The sequence below is a fragment of the Bombina bombina genome, chromosome 7 (assembly GCF_027579735.1).
Source record: "Bombina bombina isolate aBomBom1 chromosome 7, aBomBom1.pri, whole genome shotgun sequence".
NCBI classification, from domain to species: Eukaryota; Metazoa; Chordata; class Amphibia; order Anura; family Bombinatoridae; genus Bombina; species Bombina bombina.
Genome location: NC_069505.1, coordinates 26,828,926 through 26,846,735, shown reverse-complemented (window position 1 = coordinate 26,846,735; position 17,810 = coordinate 26,828,926).

The following is a 17,810-nucleotide window of genomic DNA, read 5'->3' as shown; positions in this document are numbered from 1 at the left end:
TAGTGTAATCTAATTGCAGTTGCCTGCCTTCCAGCATGTGTGCCAGCCTCACAGCGTATACTGTGCCCACTTGCCCAGTGCCACCACTCATATCTGGTGTAACAGTAGTGTACATTTAAAAAAAAAAACTTTTTTGACTGTGAAACATCAGTCTGCTTGTGTAATCTAATTGCAGTTGCCAGCCTGCCAGCGTGTGTGCCAGGCTCACTTGCCCAGTGCCACCACTCATATCTGTTGTAACAGTAGTGTAAATTTAAAAAAAAACTTTTTTGACTGTGAAACTTCAGTCTGCTAGTGTAATCTAATTGCAGTTGCCTGCCTGCCAGCATGTGTGCCAGGCTCACAGCGTATACTGTGCCCACTTGCCCAGTGCCACCACTCATATCTGGTGTAACAGTAGTGTAAATTTAAAAAAAAAAACTTTTTTGACTGTGAAACATCAGTCTGCTTGTGTAATCTAATTGCAGTTGCCTGCCTGCCAGCGTGTGTGCCAGACCCACTTGCCCAGTGCCACCACTCATATCTGTTGTAACAGTAGTGTAAATTTAAAAAAAAACTTTTTTGACTGTGAAACATCAGTCTGCTAGTGTAATCTAATTGCAGTTGCCTGCCTGCCAGCGTGTGTGCCAGGCCCACTTGCCCAGTGCCACCACTCATATCTGTTGTAACAGTAGTGTAAATTTAAAAAAAAAAACTTTTTTGACTGTGAAACATCAGTTTGCTTGTGTAATCTAATTGCAGTTGCCTGCCTGCCAGCGTGTGTGCCAGGCCCACTTGCCCAGTGCCACCACTCATATCTGGTGTAACAGTAGTGTAAATTTAAAAAAAAACTTTTTTGACTGTGAAACATCAGTCTGCTTGTGTAATCTAATTGCAGTTGCCTGCCTGCCAGTGTGTGTGCCAGGCCCACTTGCCCAGTGCCACCACTCATATCTGGTGTAACAGTAGTGTAAATTTAAAAAACAAAAATTTTTTGATTGTGAAACATCAGTCTGCTAGTGTAATCTAATCGCAGTTGCCTGCCTGCCTGCCAGCATGTGTGCCAGGCCCACTTGCCCAGTGCCACCACTCATATCTGGTGTAACAGTAGTGTAAATTTAAAAAAAAAAAACTTTTTTGACTGTGAAACATCAGTCTGCTAGTGTAATCTAATTGCAGTTGCTTGCCTGCCAGCGTGCGTGCCATGCCCACTTGCCCAGTGCCACCACTCATATCTGTTGTAACAGTAGTGTAAATTTAAACAAAAAAAACTTTTTTGACTGTGAAACATCAGTCTGCTAGTGTAACCTGCATTCAGCACCCTGACACCAGGATACCTGCTAGTGAGAGTGCACCAGTCTCTTTGAATATATATATATATATATATATATATATATTAATATAAGTTGTGCCAGCACCCCTAGTTTAATAAATGTCACAGTTTTATATACTGAGATAAGATATTGTGTGTCCTATATAGGACTACACTTCTCAGTATAGTGCACGGATAAGGGTATTTAATTAATATACATTTAAACAAGAAAAAATAGACCCTTATTTCTCCAGCACCTAACTATGTCTGAAAAAATATATGCTTATAGACAAAGAAAGATTATAGAGTCAATAATTCACTTACTATTTGAAAATGCGTAATAATAAGATTTATATATTGATATCAGCATTACAATAAATCATAAGCATGACCCCCAAATAATAAAGTTCAAAGTCCACAACCCGGGTTGTTAGTGGAAGTTAGTGAGTTGGTCCGTTAATTGACCGGTATTAGATAATTTCAAAATGCCTGAATTATGGCACATTTGTAATCCCAAAATTGGAAACCAACGTTAATGCAAGGACAGCACCAATTATTGTGTAACACTAACACTGCAGGTGTAACTTGTATCTTCGTACTCCCAATGCAAATTTGTAACTGTATCACTTTCAGCAGAAAAATGGCAACTCTTCCATACCACATTTAACTCGCTGTGACAGTTCTATGTTGCGTGTAGAGACATAATGAACAAGTACCTGCTTCCTCGATGTTTTGATAGTGACATATTATGGTGCCATATCTACCTGCTCGTTGCTTCCAATTGTTTCGATTCAAACCGGGTTTGGAGATATCACCTTTGCTTTTTCCTCCGTGCTTTCTTGGCTCTTTCAGTGCATCCGCACGCCTTAGCTTTCACCGGAGTATAATTATCTTTGAGAGTCAGCTGTTGGACGGTGCTCAGCTGCTGCACCACTCCAACCAAACAAACAAGCAGCTACGCGCGTTTCTACGCGCGTTTCACCCGGGTTCCATTCGGGCTTCTTCCGGCTGTGCATGTATGTATATATCTGTATACCTGAATATATTCATATAAATATATATTTAAAAAAACAGTATATAGAAATATATTTTTAAAAATATGAAGAACATTGGAATCTAAAATATTAATAACTCCCTATGGGTTTAGCGCTGTTGCTATTACGCTGCGTCAGGTTAGGTGTCTTGGAACATGTGCTCCATTAAAGTCTATGGGGAGAAGACGTTAACACGATTGGGATATCTGAAGTCCTGAAGTTAGCGTGAAAATAAAAGAAGCACAGCGCTATTAAATATGGCCCTAAATGTTAATTAAAAATGATGGCTAAAAAGACATTATACCCATCTGCTAATTCTCATGAAAGTAATGCAGCTTAACTGTAAAAAGCTGACTGGAACATCTCTATGTAAAAAAGGAAGATATTTTACCACAAAGTTTCTTCAGCTCACCAGAGTAAGTGTCCTGTGAACAGTTATCCTTCAGCTACTGTCAGCTGCAGTTAAGAAAAAAAAACAGCCAATCAGCTTCATCAGTGCCGATGTCACTTTCCTTTATTGTGATCACATGAGATTTTATTGTAAACGTCCTTAAACTAAGAAGGGAAATAACATGACTGTACTGCATATGCGAGATGCACGTTCCCTTGCAAGTCCTGGGACTAGTATCCTGATTGGCTGCTTTAAGACCCTTTACAATGGGATGTGGCTACTGAGGACATTTTGAGGTAAAATATCTTCCTTTATTACACAAAGATGTTCAGGTGACATTTAATATTAGTTTTTTACAGCTCTGCTGTATCACTTTCATGTACTTCCCTATTTGAGTACCGTGTCCCTTTAAACTAAACCCTGAGTTATTTTATGACTGTTGAACATTAGGATAAATTTACCTGTAGATAATTCTCTGTGATTAATTAGATATTTTTCCTTTTCAGGAAGCGTTTGGGTATTTTCCATATATAACATTTCTCCTAGACAATGTAACTCTCTAACCTACAACTTCGCTTTCGTGATATTGATATTCCAATACATTTGTCTGCTGCTCGTTTTGATAATTGTCTCTTGCGTTTGTTGCAGTGATTGTACGGTAAGTTTTCCCCAAATTAATCATCAATTAAAGGAGAATTAAATTCAATAGAATTGGAAAAATCAACAAATACACGATAAAAAGATTTACTCTGAATTTAAAATGAGCAGTAGACTTTTTGTTGTAAAATTTAAAAGTTAAAGGGACAGTCAAGTCAAAAATAAACTTTCATGATTCAGATACGGCATGTCATTTTAAACAACTTTCCAATTTACTTTTATCATCAATTTTGATTGGTTCCCTTGGTATTCTTAGTTGAAAGCTAAATTAGGTAGGCTCATATGCTAATTTCTTAGACCTTGAAGGCCGCCTCTTATCTGAATGCATTTTGACAGTTTTTCACAACTAGATGCTTGTACTTATATCGTTTTTTAAGTTGTCTATGTTTAGACAGCAAATTTACACATTTTGGTCTGTGTAATTTAGTTGGTTCCTCTCTCTTACGTGCTCTATAAAGGTAACAGATTCTCTGGCATAACATTTTTTTTATCTTTTAGATTCTATACTGCTTAGTAACAGAACTGATCAGAGCAGGAATACAGAAGCTCTCAATAAATGCAGCTCAGTAACACTCGCTACAGTGCTAATTACCCATAGTTTATTTGGGAGGAAGAGTGATCATACAACACTTGTATATTGTACGTAATTACTGTAAAATTATTAGTCAAGTTGTCAAACAGATAAAAAGTGTAAATCCTGAGAAAAGAATGTAGTCACCAAATATACACAAGTTCTAGTAAAAATGTATCAGTATGTAGTCAACCTACAAGGGATATCTCAAATATTAAAAGTAAATCGGAAAGTTGAAAATTACATCCCCTATCTGGATCATGAAAATTATATTTTGACTTTACAGGTAAAAAAGAAAAGCAAACACATAAAATTAAGCAAACTAATAAATGTTAGTTATAGACACGATATAGACACGATATAGACACGATATAGACATGATATAGACACGATATAGACACGATATAGACATGATATAGACACGATATAGACATGATATAGACACGATATAGACACGATATAGACACAATATAGACACGATATAGACACGATATAGACAAGATATAGACAAGATATAGACATGATATAGACATGATATAGACACAATATAGACACGATATAGACACGATATAGACAAGATATAGACAAGATATAGACAAGATATAGACATGATATAGACATGATATAGACACAATATAGACATGATATAGACATGATATAGACACGATATAGACACAATATAGACACGATATAGACACGATATAGACAAGATATAGACACGATATAGACATGATATAGACACAATATAGACACGATATAGACACGATATAGACAAGATATAGACAAGATATAGACACAATATAGACACGATATAGACACGATATAGACAAGATATAGACAAGATATAGACACGATATAGACACGATATAGACACGATATAGACATGATATAGACATGATATAGACACAATATAGACACGATATAGACACGATATAGACACGATATAGACATGATATAGACACGATATAGACACGATATAGACATGATATAGACATGATATAGACACGATATAGAAACGATATAGACATGATATAGACATGATATAGACATGATATAGACACAATATAGACACGATATAGACACGATATAGACACGATATAGACATGATATAGACACAATATAGACACGATATAGACATGATATAGACACGATATAGACATGATGTAGACACGATATAGACACAATATAGACACGATATAGACACAATATACAGTAGACACGATATAGACACAATATAGTCATGATATAGACATGATATAGACACGATATAGACATGATATAGACACGATATAGACACGATATAGACACAATATAGACATGATATAGACACGATATAGACACGATATACAGTAGACACGATATAGACACAATATAGTCACGATATAGACATGATATAGACACGATATAGACATGATATAGACATGATATAGACATGATATAGACACGATATACAGTAGACACGATATAGACACAATATAGTCACGATATAGACACGATATAGACACGATATACAGTAGACACGATATAGACACAATATAGTCACGATATAGACATGATGGGGGGTAGTTATCAAGCCGTCAACCTCAAATACGCTGGAATTCCGCAGCGTATTTGTGGCGAGGCTGATTCGCCTTAGTTATCAAAGGCTAGAGACCGGCAAAAGTAGAATTTTGTGACGTAAACTTCGATCCGCCGGACTCAGTCCGACACAGATCGATTCTTACGTCACTACAGATGTTCCGCACACAAGTGCGGCACAATCTGACTACTTTTGCTAGCTATCAAAAAACTAGCAGGTACGCTCGGCACTTTTACGGCCCAGCGTACCTGGTTTTCAAACCGCCACCCTGGAGGCGGCGGATCCCATAGGAATCAATGGGAGTCTGACCATAGCGAAAGTACAAGTTCGCTGCTGATAGACATCCCATTCATTCCTATGTGAGCTGTCTGCACCTAACACCCTAACATGTACCCCGAGTCTAAACACAACTAATCTGCCCCCCTACACCGCCGCAACTAAATAAAGTTAATACCCCCTAAACCGCCGCTCCCGGAGCCCACCGATACTATAATAAATATGTTAACCCCTAAACCGCCCCTCCCGGAGCCCATCGCAAGCTACTCTATACATATTAACCCCTAAACCGCCGCTCCCGGAGCCCACCGCCACCTACATTATACCTAGTAACCCCTTATCCTGCCCCCCTATACCGCCGCCCTCTATAATAAAGTTATTAACCCCTATCCTGCCGATCCCGCACCTCGCAGCAAATAAATAAATAGTTTAACCCCTAAACCGCCGCTCCCTGACCCTGCCGCAACCTATATTAAATTTATTAACCCCTAATCTGCCCCCCTACACCGTCGCCACCTATAATACATTTCTTAACCCCTATCCTGCCCCCCACTACACCGCCGCCACTGTAATAAAATTATTAACCCCTAAACCTAAGTCTAACACTAACCCTAACACCCCCCTAACTTAAATATTAATTAAATAAATCTAAATCATATTTCTATTATGAACTAAATTAATCCTATTTAAAACTAAATACTTACCTTTAAAATAAACCCTAATATAGCTACAATATAAATAATAATTATATTGTAGCTATCTTAGGATTTATTTTTATTTTACAGGTACCTTTCAATTTATTTTAACTAGGTACAATAGCTATTAAATAGTTATTAACTATTTAATAGCTTACCTAGCTAAAATAAAGAGAAATGTACCTGTAAACTAAAAACTAACCTAAGTTACAATTACACCTAACACTACACTATACTTTAATAAATTATTCCTATTTAAAATAAATACTTACCTGTAAAATAAACCCTAAGATAGCTACAATATAATTAATAATTACATTGTAGCTATCTTAGGATTTATATTTATTTTACAGGTAACTTTGTATTTATTTTAGCTAGTTAGAATAGTTATTAAATAGTTATTAACTATTTAATAACTACCTAGCTAAAAGAAATACAAAATTACCTGTAAAATAAAACCTAACCTAAGTTACCCTAAGTTACAATTAAACCTAACACTACACTATCATTACATTAATTAAATAAATTAACTACAAATAACTACAATTAAATGCAATTACATAAACTAACTAAAGTACAAAAAATAAAAAAGCTAAGTTACAAAAAATAAAAAAAATAAGTTACAAACATTTAAAAAAATATTACAACAAGTTTAAGCTACTTACACCTAATCTAAGCCCCCTAATAAAATAACAAACCCCCCCAAAATAAAAAAATGCCCTACCCTATTCTACATTAAAAAAGTTCAAAGCTCTTTTACCTTACCAGCCCTTAAAAGGGCCTTTTGTGGGGACATGCCCCAAAGAATTCAGCTCTTTTGCCTGTAAAAGAAAAATACAACCCCCCCCCCCCAACATTAAAACCCACCACCCACATACCCCTAATCTAACCCAAACCCCCCTTAAAATAACCTAACACTAATCCCCTGAAGATCATCCTACCTTGAGTCGTCTTCACTCAGCAGAGCCACAGATGGAACTGAAGAGGACATCCGGACCGGCAGAAGTGATCATCCAAGGGGCGCTGAAGAAATCTTCCATCCGATGAAGTGATCCTCCAAGCGGCGCTGAAGAAATCTTCCATCCGGGCGATGTCATCTTCCAAGAGGCGCTGAAGAAGTCTTCTATCCGGGCGAGGTCATCTTCGAAGCCGGGTCTTGAATCTTCATACCGCCGACGCGGAACATCCTTCTTTCCCGACGGACTACCGATGAATGAAGGCTCCTTTAAGGGACATCATCCAAGATGGCGTCCCTTCAATTCCGATTGGCTGATAGGATTCTATCAGCCAATCGTAATTAAGGTAGGAAAAATCTGATTGGCTGATTGAATCAGCCAATCAGATTCAAGTTCAATCCGATTGGCTGATCCAGTCAGCCAATCAGATTGAGCTCGCATTCTATTGGCTGTTCCGATCAGCCAATAGAATGCGAGCTCAATCTGATTGGCTGACTGGATCAGCCAATCGGATTGAACTTGAATCTGATTGGCTGATTCAATCAGCCAATCAGATTTTTCCTACCTTAATTCCGATTGGCTGATAGAATCCTATCAGCCAATCGGAATTGAAGGGACGCCATCTTGGATGACGTCCCTTAAAGGAGCCTTCATTCGTCGGTAGTCCGTCGGGAAAGAAGGATGTTCCGCGTCGGCGGGATGAAGATTCAAGACCCGGCTTCGAAGATGACCTCGCCTGGATAGAAGACTTCTTCAGCGCCTCTTGGAAGATGACATCGCCCGGATGGAAGATTTCTTCAGCGCCGCTTGGAGGATCACTTCATCGGATGGAAGATTTCTTCAGCGCCCCTTGGATGATCACTTCTGCCGGTCCGGATGTCCTCTTCAGTTCCATCGGTGGCTCTGCTGAGTGAAGACGACTCAAGGTAGGATGATCTTCAGGGGATTAGTGTTAGGTTATTTTAAGGGGGGTTTGGGTTAGATTAGGGGTATGTGGGTGGTGGGTTTTGATGTTGGGGGGGTTGTATTTTTCTTTTACAGGCAAAAGAGCTGAATTCTTTGGGGCATGTCCACACAAAAGGCCCTTTTAAGGGCTGGTAAGGTAATAGAGCTTTGAACTTTTTTAATGCAGAATAGGGTAGGGCATTTTTTTATTTTGGGGGGGTTTGTTATTTTATTAGGGGGCTTAGATTAGGTGTAAGTAGCTTAAACTTGTTGTAATATTTTTTTAAATGTTTGTAACTTATTTTTTTTATTTTTTGTAACTTAGCTTTTTTTATTTTTTGTACTTTAGTTAGTTTATGTAATTGCATTTAATTGTAGTTATTTGTAGTTAATTTATTTAATTAATGTAATGATAGTGTAGTGTTAGGTTTAATTTTAACTTAGGTTAGGATTTATTTTACAGGTAATTTTGTATTTCTTTTAGCTAGGTAGTTATTAAATAGTTAATAACTATTTAATAACTATTCTAACTAGCTAAAATAAATACAAAGTTACCTGTAAAATAAATATAAATCCTAAGATAGCTACAATGTAATTATTAATTATATTGTAGCTATCTTAGGGTTTATTTTACAGGTAAGTATTTATTTTAAATAGGAATAATTTATTAAAGTATAGTGTAGTGTTAGGTGTAATTGTAACTTAGGTTAGTTTTTAGTTTACAGGTACATTTCTCTTTATTTTAGCTAGGTAAGCTATTAAATAGTTAATAACTATTTAATAGCTATTGTACCTAGTTAAAATAAATTGAAAGGTACCTGTAAAATAAAAATAAATCCTAAGATAGCTACAATATAATTATTATTTATATTGTAGCTATATTAGGGTTTATTTTAAAGGTAAGTATTTAGTTTTAAATAGGATTAATTTAGTTCATAATAGAAATATGATTTAGATTTATTTAATTAATATTTAAGTTAGGGGGGTGTTAGGGTTAGTGTTAGACTTAGGTTTAGGGGTTAATAATTTTATTACAGTGGCGGCGGTGTAGTGGGGGGCAGGATAGGGGTTAAGAAATGTATTATAGGTGGCGACGGTGTAGGGGGGCAGGATAGGGGTTAACACATTTAATATAGGTTGCGGCAGGTTCAGGGAGCGGCGGTTTAGGGGTTAAACTATTTATTTATTTGCGGCGAGGTGCGGGATCAGCAGGATAGGGGTTAATAACTTTATTATAGAGGGCGACGGTATAGGGGGGGCAGGATAGGGGTTACTAGGTATAATGTAGGTGGCAGCGGTGTCCGGGAGCGGCGGTTTAGGGGTTAATACATGTATAAGACTTGCGGCAGGGTCTAGGAGTGGCGGTTTAGGGGTTAATACATTTATCAGAGTTGCGGCAGGGTCTAGGAGTGGCGGTTTAGGGGTTAGTAACTTTATTTAGTTGTGGGGGGCTCCGGGGGCGCCGGTATAGGGGTTAGAACAGTGTAGTTTAGTGTGAGTGCTTAGTGACAGGCTAGCAAGAAAGCTGTCAAACAGCCGAAGAGCAGCGAGATCGGATGAGTGATAACTCTCACAGTCCGCTGCTCATCGCCCCACGGCTTTTTGACAGCTTTACTTGATAACTTAGGCAAATTTTTTCAGGTCCGCGGCGGCGATGTGAGGCGAGCTTAGGCGGGCGTATTGGGCCGGCGAAGGCAGGAAAGTTGACACGTTGATAACTACCCCCCGATATAGACACGATATAGACATGATATAGACATGATATAGACACGATATAGACATGATATAGACATGATATAGACATGATATAGACATGATATAGACACAATATAGACACAATATAGACACGATATAGACACGATATAGACATGATATAGACACGATATAGACATGATATAGACACGATATAGACACGATATAGACACGATATACAGTAGACACGATATAGACACAATATAGTCACGATATAGACATGATATAGACACGATATAGACATGATATAGACACAATATAGACACGATATAGACACGATATAGACACGATATAGACATGATATAGACACAATATAGACACGATATAGACACGATATACAGTAGACACGATATAGACACAATATAGTCACGATATAGACATGATATAGACACGATATAGACATGATATAGACACGATATAGACACGATATAGACACGATATAGACACGATATACAGTAGACACGATATAGACACAATATAGTCACGATATAGACATGATATATACACGATATACAGCAGACACGATATAGACACAATATAGTCACGATATAGACATGATATAGACACGATATAGACATGATATAGACATGATATAGACATGATATAGACACGATATAGACATGATATAGACACGATATAGACACGATATAGACACGATATACAGTAGACAAGATATAGACAAAATATAGTCACGATATAGACATGATATAGACACGATATAGACATGATATAGACATGATATAGACACGATATAGACATTATATAGACACGATATACAGTAGACACAATATAGACAATATATAGATATGATATAGACACGATATAGACACGATATAGACATGATATAGACACAATATACACAAGATATAGACACGATATACAGTAGACACGATATAGACAATATATAGATACGATATAGACACAATATAGACACAATATAGACATGAAATAGACACGATATACAGTAGACACAATATAGACAATATATAGATACAATATAGACACGATATAGACACGATATACAGTAGACATGATATAGACAATATATAGATACAATATAGACATGATATAGACAAGATATAGACACGATATAGACAAGATATAGACAAGATATAGACATGATATAGACAAGATATAGACACGATATAGACATGATATAGACACGATAAAGACAAGATATAGACAAGATATAGACATGATATAGACATGATATAGACAAGATATAGACAAGATATAGACAAGATATAGACAAAATATAGACAAAATATAGACAAGATATAGACACGATATAGACACGATATAGACAAGATATAGACATGATATAGACAGGATATAGACACGATATAGACACGATATAGACATGATATAGACAAGATATAGACACAATATAGACACAATATACAGTAGTCACGATATAGACAATATATAGATATGATATAGACACGATATAGACACGATATAGACACGATATAGACATGATATAGACACGATAAAGACATTGATATAGACAAGATATAGACATTAAATATAGACAAGATATAGACATGATATAGACATGATATAGACACGATATAGACACGATATAGACATGATATAGACACAATATAGACACATTATAGACAAGATATAGACACGATATAAACACGATATAGACACAATATAGACATGATATAGACAAGATATAGACAAGATATAGACACAATATCGACAAGATATAGCCAAGATATAGACACGATATAGACAAGATATAGACACAATATAGACACGATATACACAAAATATGGACAAGATATAGACACAATATCGACAAGATATAGACACAATATAGACACGATATAGACAAGATATAGACAAGATATAGACATAATATAGACACGATATAGACACGATATAGACACGATATAGACACGATATAGACATGATATAGACATGATATAGACAAGATATAGACAAGATGTAGACATGATATTGACACGATATAGACATGATATAGACACGATATGGACATGATATAGACATGATATAGACACAATATAGACAAGATATAGACACGATATAGACACGATATAGACAAGATATAGACAAGATATAGACACGATATAGACAAGATATAGACAAGATATAGAGGCCTATTTATCAAGCCATCAACTGTAAATACACTGGAATTCCGCAGCGTAATTGTGACGAGCCTTATTCACCTCATTTATCAAAGCCTACAGACCGTCAAAAGTTGAAATTTGTGACGTAACATACGATCCGCCGGTCTCAGTCCGACACAGATCGATGCTTACATCATTACAGATGTCAAACTTCTAACAGGTACGCTCGCCACTATTCCGGCCCAGCGTACCTACTTTTTAATCCGCCACCCTGGAGGCCGCGGATGCCATAGGAATCAATGGGAGTCTGAAAGCAGTGAAAGCTTATGTTCGATGCTGCCAGATATCCTATTGATTTCTATGCTAGAATAAAAGTGACGTTTACACCTAACACCCTAACATACGCCCCGAGTCTAAACACCACTAATCTGCCACCCCGACATCGCCGCCACCTACATAATGTTATTAAGCCCTAATCTGCCGACCCCGATTTCACCGTAACTAAATAAATATATTAACCCCTATACCGCCGCTCCCAAAAATGAAAAAGCCCCCCCCCCCAGAATAAAAAAACCCTAGCCTACAATAAACTACCAATGGCCCTTAAAAGGGCCTTTTTAGGGGCATTGCCCCAAAGAAATCAGCTCTTTTACCTGTAAAATAAAATACAAACACCCCCCCCAACAGTAAAACCCACCACCCACACAACCAACCCCCCCAAATAAAAACCTATGTAAAAAAACCTAAGTTCCCCATTGCCCTGAAAAAGACATTTGTATGGGCATTGCCCTTAAAAGGGTATTTAGCTCTTTTTCAGCCCAAACCCCTAATCTAAAATTAAAACCCACCCAATAAACCCTTAAAAAACACTAACCCACCCAATAAACCCTTAAAAAACACTAACCCCCCAAGATCCACTTACAGTTTTTGAAGATCCGACATCCATCCTCAATGAAGCGGCAGAAGTCCTTAGCGAAGCCGGCAGAAGCCTTAATCCAAGAGAGCCAAAGTCTTCATCCAACCGGGCAGAAGTCTTCATCCAGACGGCATCTTCTATCTTCATCCATCTGGCGCGGAGCAGCTCCATCTTCAAGACAGCCGGTGCGGAGCATCCTCTTCTTCCGATGTATTCTGAACAATGAAGTTTCCCTTTAAATTATGTCATCCAAGATGGCGTCCCTTACATTCAGATTGGCTAATAGAATTCTATCAGCCAATAGGAATTAAGGTGGAAAAAATCATATTGGCTGTTGCAATCAGCCAATAGGATTGAGCTTGCATTCTATTGGCTGATTGGAATAGCCAATAGAATGTGAGTTCAATCCTATTGAATGATTGGATCAGCCAATAGGATGGAAGCTCAATCCTATTGGCTGATTGCAACAGCCAATAGGATTTTTCCACCTTAATTCCTATTGGCTGATAGAATTCTATCAGCCAATCAGAATGTAAGGGACGCCATCTTGGATGACGTCATTTAAAGGGAAACTTAATTGTTCAGAAGACATCGAAAGAAGAGGATGCTCCGCGCCGGATGTCTTGAAGATGGAGCCGCTCCGCGCTGGATGGATGAAGATAGAAGATGACGTCTGGATGAAGACTTCTACCCGGTTGGATGAAGACTTCATCCCGCTTGGATGAAGACTTCTGCCGGCTTCGATGAGGACTTCTGCTGCTTCGTTGAGGATGGATGTCGGGTCTTCAAAAACTGTAAGTGGATCTTCAGGGGTTAGTATTAGGTTTTTTAAGGGTTTATTGGGTGGGTTTTAATTTTAGATTAGGGGTTTGGGCTGAAAAAGAGCTAAATGCCCTTTTTAAGGGCAATGCCCATACAAATGCACTTTTCAGGGCCATGGGGAGCTTAGGTTTTTTAGATAGGTTTTTTTTGGGGGGTTGGTTGTGTGGGTGGTGGGTTTTACTGTTGGGGGGTTGTTTGTATTTTTCAAGAAGAAACACACAGCGCCTATTGGTTTTAACCTCTAGCTCGGATAAATTGACCCCTAGTGGTCAACTAAAAAACAATCAAGATTTAAAATTAGGTATCCAAGCGCCAACAAAATGAGGCAGGGTCTTAGCTAAAATTAATTACTTATCACTATTTATTTACAATGTTCATTCCATTTCTGGATGAAAGTACAAACATAAGCAAGCAATGAAAATCAGTGACGATTACAATTTGCTATTTGAAATTCTTCTACCTTGGGGTCTCCAAGTAAAAGTGGTTAAGTGGTGACACTTGTGATTTTATCTCTGATTTTGTAAAATATAATATAAAAATTCCCGAATATCACATACAATTTTAATTTAAACCTTTCATTCCCTCATGGATCCATGTTAACAATCTAAAATAAGCTCACAGTAAAAATGGACTCACAGTAAGAGTGGAAATTGGGCTTTCACCTTTTTCCTTATTAAAAATAGGATTAAAACTCACCTGCTAAAATAATAGCATGGATTCTTAATACCCTAGATATTGTTTATTTCTGACAGTTTCAGTTAAAACTGACAGCCACTAAGAAATCAGCTTATCTCTTATACTATGCACAATAACAAACACTCCTAATATCTGAGCGAGTGCCTCTATATCACAGCAGCTCTCGCTACTTGATTATTATAACTTCTGGATATATATGTATAACCAAAGTCTAGGCTTATTGATAGAGCCTAAGCTCAGTTTCTGTGCTGCTGACAGATATATCTGGGTTTCAACGGGTGGCTATTATTCAATGATACGGTAGTGACTAAATAACTTTACAGTATTAATCCAGTGCTTTCAAATTAAAGACAACAAAATATAACGAACAAACTTAGGCCTAGATTTGGAGTTCGGCGGTAGCCGTCAAAACCAGCGTTAGAGGCTCCTAACGCTGGTTTTGGCCGCCCGCTGGTATTTGGAGTCAGTGATTAAAGGGTCTAACGCTCACTTTTCAGCCGCGACTTTTCCATACCGCAGATCCCCCTACGCCATTTGCGTAGCCTATCTTTTCAATGGGATCTTTCTAACGCTGGTATTTAGAGTCGTTTCTGAAGTGAGCGTTAGAGCTCTAACGACAAAATTCCAGCCACCTGAAAATAGCAGGAGTTAAGAGCTTTCTGGCTAACGCCGGTTCATAAAGCTCTTAACTACTGTACCCTAAAGTACACTAACACCCATAAACTACCTATGTACCCCTAAACCGAGCTCCCCCCACATCGCCGCCACTCGATTAAAATTTTTAACCCCTAATCTGCCGACCGCCACCTACGTTATACTTATGTACCCCTAATCTGCTGCCCCTAACCCCGCCGACCCCTGTATTACATTTATTAACCCCTAACCTGCCCCCCACAACGTCGCCGCCAGCTACTTAAAATAATTAACCCCTAATCTTCCGACCGCAAAGCGCCGCCACCTACGTTATCCCTATGTACCCCTAATCTGCTACCCCTAACACCGCCGACCCCTATATTATATTTATTAACCCCTAATCTGTCCCCCTCAACGTCGCCGACACCTGCCTACACTTATTAACCCCTATTCTGCATAGCGGACCTGAGCGCTACTATAATAAAGTTATTAACCCCTAATCCGCATCACTAACCCTATCATAAATAGTATTAACCCCTAATCTGCCCTCCCTAACATCGCCGACAGCTACCTTCAATTATTAACCCCTAATCTGCCGAGCGGACCTCAACGCTATTCTAATAAATGTATTAACCCCTAAAGCTAAGTCTAACCCTAACACTAACACCCCCCTAAGTTAAATATAATTTACATCTAACGAAATAAATTAACTCTTATTAAATAAATTATTCCTATTTAAAGCTAAATACTTACCTGTAAAATAAATCCTAATATAGCTACAATATAAATTATAATTATATTATAGCTATTTTAGGATTAATATTTATTTTACAGGCAACTTTGTAATTATTTTAACCAGGTACAATAGCTATTAAATAGTTAAGAACTATTTAATAGTTACCTAGTTAAAATAATAACAAATTTACCTGTAAAATAAATCCTAACCTAAGTTATAATTAAACCTAACACTACCCTATCAATAAAATAATTAAATAAACTACCTACAATTACCTACAATTAACCTAACACTACACTATCAATAAATTAATTAAACACAATTGCTACAAATAAATACAATTAAATAAACTATCTAAAGTACAAAAAATAAAAAAGAACTAAGTTACAGAAAATAAAAAAATATTTACAAACATAAGAAAAATATTACAACAATTTTAAACTAATTACACCTACTCTAAGCCCCCTAATAAAATAACAAAGCCCCCCAAAATAAAAAATTCCCTACCCTATTCTAAATTAAAAAAGTTACAAGCTCTTTTACCTTACCAGCCCTGAACAGGGCCCTTTGCGGGGCATGCCCCAAGAATTTCAGCTCTTTTGCCTGTAAAAAAAAACATACAATACCCCCCCCCCAACATTACAACCCACCACCCACATACCCCTAATCTAACCCAAACCCCCTTAAAGAAACCTAACACTAAGCCCCTGAAGATCTTCCTACCTTGTCTTCACCATACCAGGTATCACCGATCCGTCCTGGCTCCAAGATCTTCATCCAACCCAAGCGGGGGTTGGCGATCCATAATCCGGTCCAGAAGAGGCTCCAAAGTCTTCCTCCTATCCGGCAAGAAGAGGACATCCGGACCGGCAAACATCTTCTCCAAGCGGCATCTTCGATCTTCTTCCATCCGGAGCGAAGCGGCAGGATCCTGAAGACATCCAGCGCGGAACATCCATCCGGACCGACGACTGAACGACGAATGACTGTTCCTTTAAGGGACGTCATCCAAGATGGCGTCCCTCGAATTCCGATTGGCTGATAGGATTCTATCAGCCAATCGGAATTAAGGTAGGAATTTTCTGATTGGCTGATGGAATCAGCCAATCAGAATCAAGTTCAATCCGATTGGCTGATCCAATCAGCCAATCAGATTGAGCTCGCATTCTATTGGCTGTTCCGATCAGCCAATAGAATGCGAGCTCAATCTGATTGGCTGATTGGATCGGCCAATCGGATTGAACTAGATTCTGATTGGCTGATTCCATCAGCCAATCAGAAAATTCCTACCTTAATTCCGATTGGCTGATAGAATCCTATCAGCCAATCGGAATTCGAGGGACGCCATCTTGGATGACGTCCCTTAAAGGAACAGTCATTCGTCGTTCAGTCGTCGGTCCGGATGGATGTTCCGCGCTGGATGTCTTCAGGATCCTGCCGCTTCGCTCCGGATGGAAGAAGATCGAAGATGCCGCTTGGAGAAGATGTTTGCCGGTCCGGATGTCCTCTTCTTGCCGGATAGGAGGAAGACTTTGGAGCCTCTTCTGGACCGGATTATGGATCGCCAACCCCCGCTTGGGTTGGATGAAGATGTTGGAGCCAGGACGGATCGGTGAACCTGGTATGGTGAAGACAAGGTAGGAAGATCTTCAGGGGCTTAGTGTTAGGTTTCTTTAAGGGGGTTTGGGTTAGATTAGGGGTATGTGGGTGGTGGGTTGTAATGTTGGGGGGGGGTATTGTATGTTTTTTTTTACAGGCAAA